At 42.7% G+C, this 6,533-nt stretch overlaps 1 long non-coding RNA gene across 1 annotated transcript; it reads left to right on the top strand.

Annotated features, from left to right (window-relative positions):
• LOC149918087 (uncharacterized) lies at positions 1-6,016 on the top strand. Its single transcript, XR_016465838.1, has 3 exons — positions 1-247; positions 3,738-3,842; positions 5,608-6,016. It is a non-coding gene; the product is annotated as an uncharacterized LOC149918087 (long non-coding RNA).
• The last annotated feature ends 517 nt before the right edge of the window (positions 6,017-6,533 follow it).

The raw sequence follows: 6,533 nt of genomic DNA, 5'->3' as shown, positions 1-6,533 counted from the left end.
GCTCGGGCCGAGCAGGCGGCGGGCGCCGCGCATTCCAGAAAGATCTGGAAACGGGGGAAGGCGGCGTCACCAGAGCGCCGCCCCGCGCCGCGCGTCAGTACTGCGGCGGGGCCCGGACCGCCCCCTTAAAGCGGCCGCGCGCTGTCCGTTGCTCCCTCAGCGCCACTCGTCCGTGCTTCCCGCAGCTGGCGCTGGCTTTGCCTTCTCGGAAAAAAAGGCGCCTGGAGCCTGCTTATCCCCACTGCGGGTACGTTGGTTTTATGGGTACCATTTTAGGCATAAACATCAAAACCCTACAAAACAATGCTGGAAAATCACCCTAAGTATTTGCTCCCCTCTGAAAAGAACACCTGGATTTAGCACAGCAGGTGACACTACTGCGCTCTTTCCTTCCACCGGGCAGGCTGCCCATCAGCGCTGAAGCGCTGACCGGATCGGCAGCGCTGCCGAGAACTTCGGTTCTGTCTCCGTGACCAAAGCCCACGCAGTTCCTGCTGGGGACAAAACCAGCCCTGTGCCTCGAGGCACCGCAGCACGCTGCTCCTGCAGCTCCAGCTCATGCTCACTGCTCGCTGCGAGAAGCCGAGGCACAGCCCATCCCGCGCAAATGCTCCTGTGGAGCAGTGCAGCTTAGCGGTGCAGCGGGGGCAAGCTGTCCGTGCAGCAGTGCTGCGCGTCTGGCGGCAGCAGACCGTGCTGCAGGGGGGAACACAGCGCAGAGTTGGTGATAGCGACAAGGAATTACATTCACTTTGTCAGGTGTGTGACTGCATGAGTCAGAGATGAGATTGCAAATGGGATAAGCTGAACTTGCTCATAGAAGTCTTGCTTGCATGCAGTAGTGTTACACCGCTTGCTCAATCTGCAAGTACGAACAAAATTCATTCACATCAGATTAGCCACAAACCTGAGTCCTGTCACACCCGTGTTCTGCTCCGTCCACCGACCAGATCCTGTCCCCCAGGTCATGTCCCATGGGAGCTGGTGATATCTGTCACCCCAGTTCTCAGCCTGTACATCACAAAATCTTATTCGCAGGGGCTAAAAAGTATTTGTAGTAGTAGCTGGAGGACCTGAGGGCTTTGTGTGGAGCCCAAGAGTTTGCAAGGAGATGTCAAGAACCTGTTAGCCTTTATTTTTCAGAAACAGATCACATATAGGCCTCCCAGTGCTATCCAAAGTCTGTAAGCAGTATTCCACAGCAGTTCTTTTTCCCTTCTCTTATTGAAAATGACTACCTCAGAAATAACAGGAAGTTTCCTCATGAAATGAAGATGGGTAGATTTGTATACACCATAAGATTTATCCTCCCTTCTGACAAGAATTGTGGATTACTTAATTTTTTCTTGAAAAAGAACCAATGATGTTTTGCTTAAAGCCTTACATGCTTGGGTCTCCACATTTTTTTTTGTCACATTTGGAAGGTTTTAATTCAATATGTGTAACATCTAGTTTCACTAAGATAGCAACACATCATTCTGTGCAAAAGGTTAAGTTTTTCCTGGATTAGTTTCTTGAACGATAATCAAAACAGCGCTCTTTAATTCCTTGAAGTATTTAACTTGGTACATGCCTGTTTATAAAAACAACCAAATGACTTAAGAGTATCACTTGTCTAGTATTTCAACTAAAAACATGCTATGCAAATGATCACAGACATCACACAAACAAGATATGTGTTAAACAAGATACGTCACAGCTTCTCTGGGCAACCTGTGCCAGTGCCTCGCCACACTGAGTAAAAAATTTCTGCTTAATATCTAACCTAAATCTCCTCTTTTAGTTTAAAGCTATTCCCCTTATCCTATCACTATCAGAGTGTGTAAAAACTCAGTCTCCCTCTTGCTTGTAAGCTCCCTTCATGTACCAGAAGGCCACAATGAGGTCTCCCCAGAACCTTCTCCAAGCTATATAAGCCCAGTTTCCTCAACCTTTCTCCAGCCCTCCCATGATCTTTGTGACTCTCCTCTGGACCTGCTCCAACAGTTCTGCATCCCTTCTGTCCTGGGGGCTCCAAGCCTGGATGCAGTACTCCAGATGGGGCCTCACAAGGGCAGAGTAGAGGGGGATAAAATCACCTCCCTTTACCTGCTGGCCACCTCTCTTTTGATGCAGCCCAGGATACTGTCAGTATCTCTGTCTGTATACTCTGGGCTGCAAGTGCACACTGTTGGCTCATGTCCAGCTTTTCGTCCATCAGAACCCTCAAGTCCCTCTCTGCAGGACAAAGAACTAGCCCTCAGGCTCCTCCTGTCCCATGAAGGATATTGGGCAGTGCCCCATGAAAGAAAGTGTTATCTTGGTGATATGTTGTCATAAAGCAGTAAACGGGACCTTTATGGGTTCCCTCTTCTCTGCATCCAAATAATCAGAAGAAATTGCTATTGCACTACACTGAGAAGGAAACTCAGATGTTTAGCAAAGTGTTTTTCTTTGGTAAAGAACACTAAGGAACATTTTCTTCTTGTTTCACCTACAGCAAAAGAGAGATCTTTACCTAACATTTATCTGATGTAATGCCTTGTTAGCTGGTTCCAACAGCTAAATTTAGAAAGGCTATGATCCTTCTTCTGGTGTGTCTTTACTGGGCAAATAGAGGCTTAAGAATTAAATGAGGTCACTCTAGTCTCAAGGGAGCGCTGAAATGTTTCAATGCTATTAAAACTTCTCAGCTTTTTTTTTCCTTTAGTAATACTGAAACAGTTTTTACAGCGTGTACATTCAGATTAATAATCAATAGTCCATCATGCAGCGGCTTTCTAATAAGTCTAAAAAAAAATGTTAAGTCTTTGAGTAGCACAATAATGTAAAAACATGAGAATGCTATAAAAAAAAAAAAGGGCAGTGTTCAGGTTTTTTTTTTTATCTGGTCCACGTAGCAAGAAAGAGGGGACAGCTGCAATTTGAAGATGCTCAACTGTGCCTGTACTACTGTCAGTACCAACAGTGCCTGGCAAGTCGACAAAGCCTGCTTTGTTCAGTTCTTTGCACTTTACTTCCCTACAATCTGAAGTTTGTAGTAATCTCTTTCAAAAGATAATCCAGCCAAGCAAAAATCACGCACACCAGCATACTTTGGATTTCCTATCCTGCATCAAGTATGTAAGAAAGCATCCCAAGTCCCTGAGCTTCAATAATGCATAATGCTACTTTGTTAAATAGCCTTCTGAAGAAATTAATCTTGAATGCTATTTGTGGAATGTTTCTAAATTTTGAGTCACAAGCACATACACATGTAAGCCATCTGGAAATACTTCTAGAAGGCAGAAAGGAGATTTGAAGAACTATAAACACTTATGTATCTCATGCATATTTTACTTTTTCCACTCTGATGAGAAAAAGAAAACAGCAACTTCAAACTCTTTACATATGAAGGAATTGGAACTGAAAAAGGACAGCTGAGGAATTTGCATGCAATACGGGGGGATCGATCCAAACTTAAGGACTGACAACATTCTTCCTGGGAAGCAACACCAGGAAAGCTCATGGCACAAACATTGCCCGTGGCAGATTTTTCTGGCATCACAGAAAAAAACTGTCATCAAGAGAAACCACAGAACCCAGACTTTTGGTTAAATTATGAAAACATAATCAATGAAATTGTGAAATGGATAACCTAAGAAAAACACAAATAAAGCAGATTCCTACATGAAAAATATATTAACTTATTTTCTGTTCAGATATGAATACATTTGATGTAATTTTTCAAATTCCATTATCAACACTTTATATTTCAGGATCAAGATTTCCTGCAATTAATTCCCTGAGTGCTGACCTCTGTGTCCCAGTGAGAATCCATCCAAGTTAAGGAACTTTCCTCTTGAAGTGAACAAACGTGCAAGGTAAGACAGCGTAGCTCAAAAGTATAATTTGCATTTTGAGCCATAGCTTATTGTTTCTTTCTTTTTCGTGTTCCATTTGTACAAAAATAGACTCCTCAAAATTTTTCAACTATTCATAAATGTTTCCAGCTTTACGTATAGCAAGAAATAAGTTTACAGAGCCATTACTTAGCTACACTAATAGCACACCTTCTAATAATGTATGGCATATTCTAATTTGTAGGAGCTCTTTCAGGCAGTTGCACAGTAACAATAGCAAGCAAATAACACAGAGAAAAGTAACAAGATAAAGACAGACTTCTGCTTGAGGGACACAACACAAGAACTTCACACAATAGAATAAAAACGGCTCTAATTTCACTTGTGAGATTTTGAGATTAGAATCCATGCTAGTGCCATCTTAACTGCTAAAATGTAATTGGGATTTTTTAACAAAGAGCAGAAACATTGGCACTTGAATCTAAGATTTTCAATATATATCTTAATAATTCCATCAGTTAACACCAAAAGCATTGTGTTCTGAACAAAACTTTGAAATTTTTGACTGCAGTTAGGAGCAGTTACTTACATGCACTTCACTAAGTTATTAATCACAGAAGTGAAAAAGTCAGACTTCATTACCTTCAACAATAAGCTATACAGTAAACCATGCTCACTTTTAAATATGCTAATTACAAAATGTTGTCAACACACTACCATGAATTACCAACCGTGCTGAGAGAAGGACCTGCACAGTTCTAGACCAGATCTAGTGAGTTTATGAAGCAGAACCAAGAGGTTATGTATTTACCAGTTTATTCACTTATCCACTTTGGACATAAAAATCTGTTTGTACCTGTCTTTGAAAGCATAGTTTGGAGCCTCTGTTGGAAAACAGTGTATAACATTTACATGCCAGAACTGAAAAAATCCTACTGAAAAGAAAATGGATTCTTTAACATAACAAACATCCACAGTTTGTATTACATGGAGTTTTTTTATACAGCATTCCTTCTACTGTTTCTACTTATATGAGGTATAAAAAAGGTTAGAAATATTCCTTTTCAGGTCTTTTATTTTTCAGGCATTTGGTGCTAGAAATCTGGATTTATTCTGATGTGTACCAACAAATGTATGCATTCGGTGTTAGTACAAGAAACTATCAATGCAAATGCTGAGGGATGGGAAACACTTTCAGCTTCCTTACTTCCATAAACTTTCATGAACTTCTATACCTCTCTAAGAGTAGAGATACCTGCATCAACTGCAGTCTGGATACATAAAAAACTGTCAAGAGAAACCACAGAACATCAGACTCTCTTTAAGCTGTCCTTTTCTAGAAGGAGCCTGCCTATACTGGTTAGTTTCCATAGAGGGTGCTCCGACTCCATACTAAAACAATAACTAAGTGGTTCATACACACCAGAAACTTTGCAGGGCTTTTGTGGTGATATTCTTTTTCTAGATCAAAAAGAGGACTCCTCTGGATGCTAATGTAAACGCACTAAGTTGAATGGTGCTGAGGAGCTAACACAGGAGGGAAATCTTACGTGAACCATGAGAAAAGCGTATGCTTTTTGCCATCATTGCCCCTGCTCCGTGCCTGGCTCCCATCCGTGCTGGTAGGCAGTGCTGAGCAGCAGTGAGACTGAACTTCGTAACGCGCAGCCATGCACTTCACTTAAATATCTTCTTGTGTTCTTGTGGGTGAAGGCAAAGATATCTTAAGGGCAAAGAAAAATCAAGCCTAGGTATTCCTTTCTTTTCTGAGTACGCTTTCATTCAGATCAACATGGTTATACTGAATAACTGCTGCTTCTGAGAAACATCAGAAGGAAAATGCCCACAACCACCGCTAAGCATAATTTTCCTGCTTCATCATATAAAAGCGTGCTGACTTCGTGGCTGCAGGTTTGTTTTTCACATCAACAAGAATCATGAAGGGAAGTGCACCTTCTCCCTACCTCCTCCCCCCACCTAGCAGCACTCCTCTGAACGCCAGCAGCCTGCAATTGGCTTGCCATCACTGTGGCTACAGAAATGTTTCTGAAATTGTTTGTTTTCCTAAGCACAGTGGTGAAACAGAATGGCTGGGTCTGTACCTTGTTCTGTCTGGATGTGCACAAAGCAGTTGACCATAACCCTGCACTGCTGCTCTGCCTGGATCTGCTTGGATGAGGCCTACACCTGCAGCAGCAGCTTCACCTGTTTGTTGGGCAGCCATCACGCCACCAGCTCTGCACATCCACCACGGCACTTGGCACTGCTCCACCAGGTCAACAGCTGCTCCCCAGTCCCTTGCAGCAGGGCGCGTTACCTCAGGGCACACCATTCCTCTGCTCTCAATGACTCTTAGGGGCAGGGCTCCTCTGCTGCCATCTGTTGCATGGCAACAAGGTGTAATAGAACATTGATGGGAAGGTTCAACTTTTACTGCCGTACCATCAACATCTACCTCTGATGTCATGGGCCAACATAATAAAATAGAAGACATTACTTTCAGCGCAGCTCTCATAGCTGATTGCTACTGAAGGAGCCCCTTCAATCCTTCTTCTTACTTCCACACACACTACATATTCACTGTTTTTTCTGCAGTGACTTAACCCAACTATGTCAACTGAGATTAGCCCACTACGCTGGCAGCAAAGTGCCCTGAAAAAACAAAACAACAAAACAAAAAAGAAAACCATCTAAAACAAATTAACAAAAATG

Source organism: Phasianus colchicus, chromosome 4, assembly GCF_987193195.1.
Source record: "Phasianus colchicus chromosome 4, bPhaCol1.hap1.1, whole genome shotgun sequence".
Lineage (NCBI taxonomy): Eukaryota > Metazoa > Chordata > Aves > Galliformes > Phasianidae > Phasianus > Phasianus colchicus.
The sequence above is the reverse complement of the archived record's forward strand: the minus strand, read 5'-3'. Positions and strand labels throughout refer to the sequence as shown.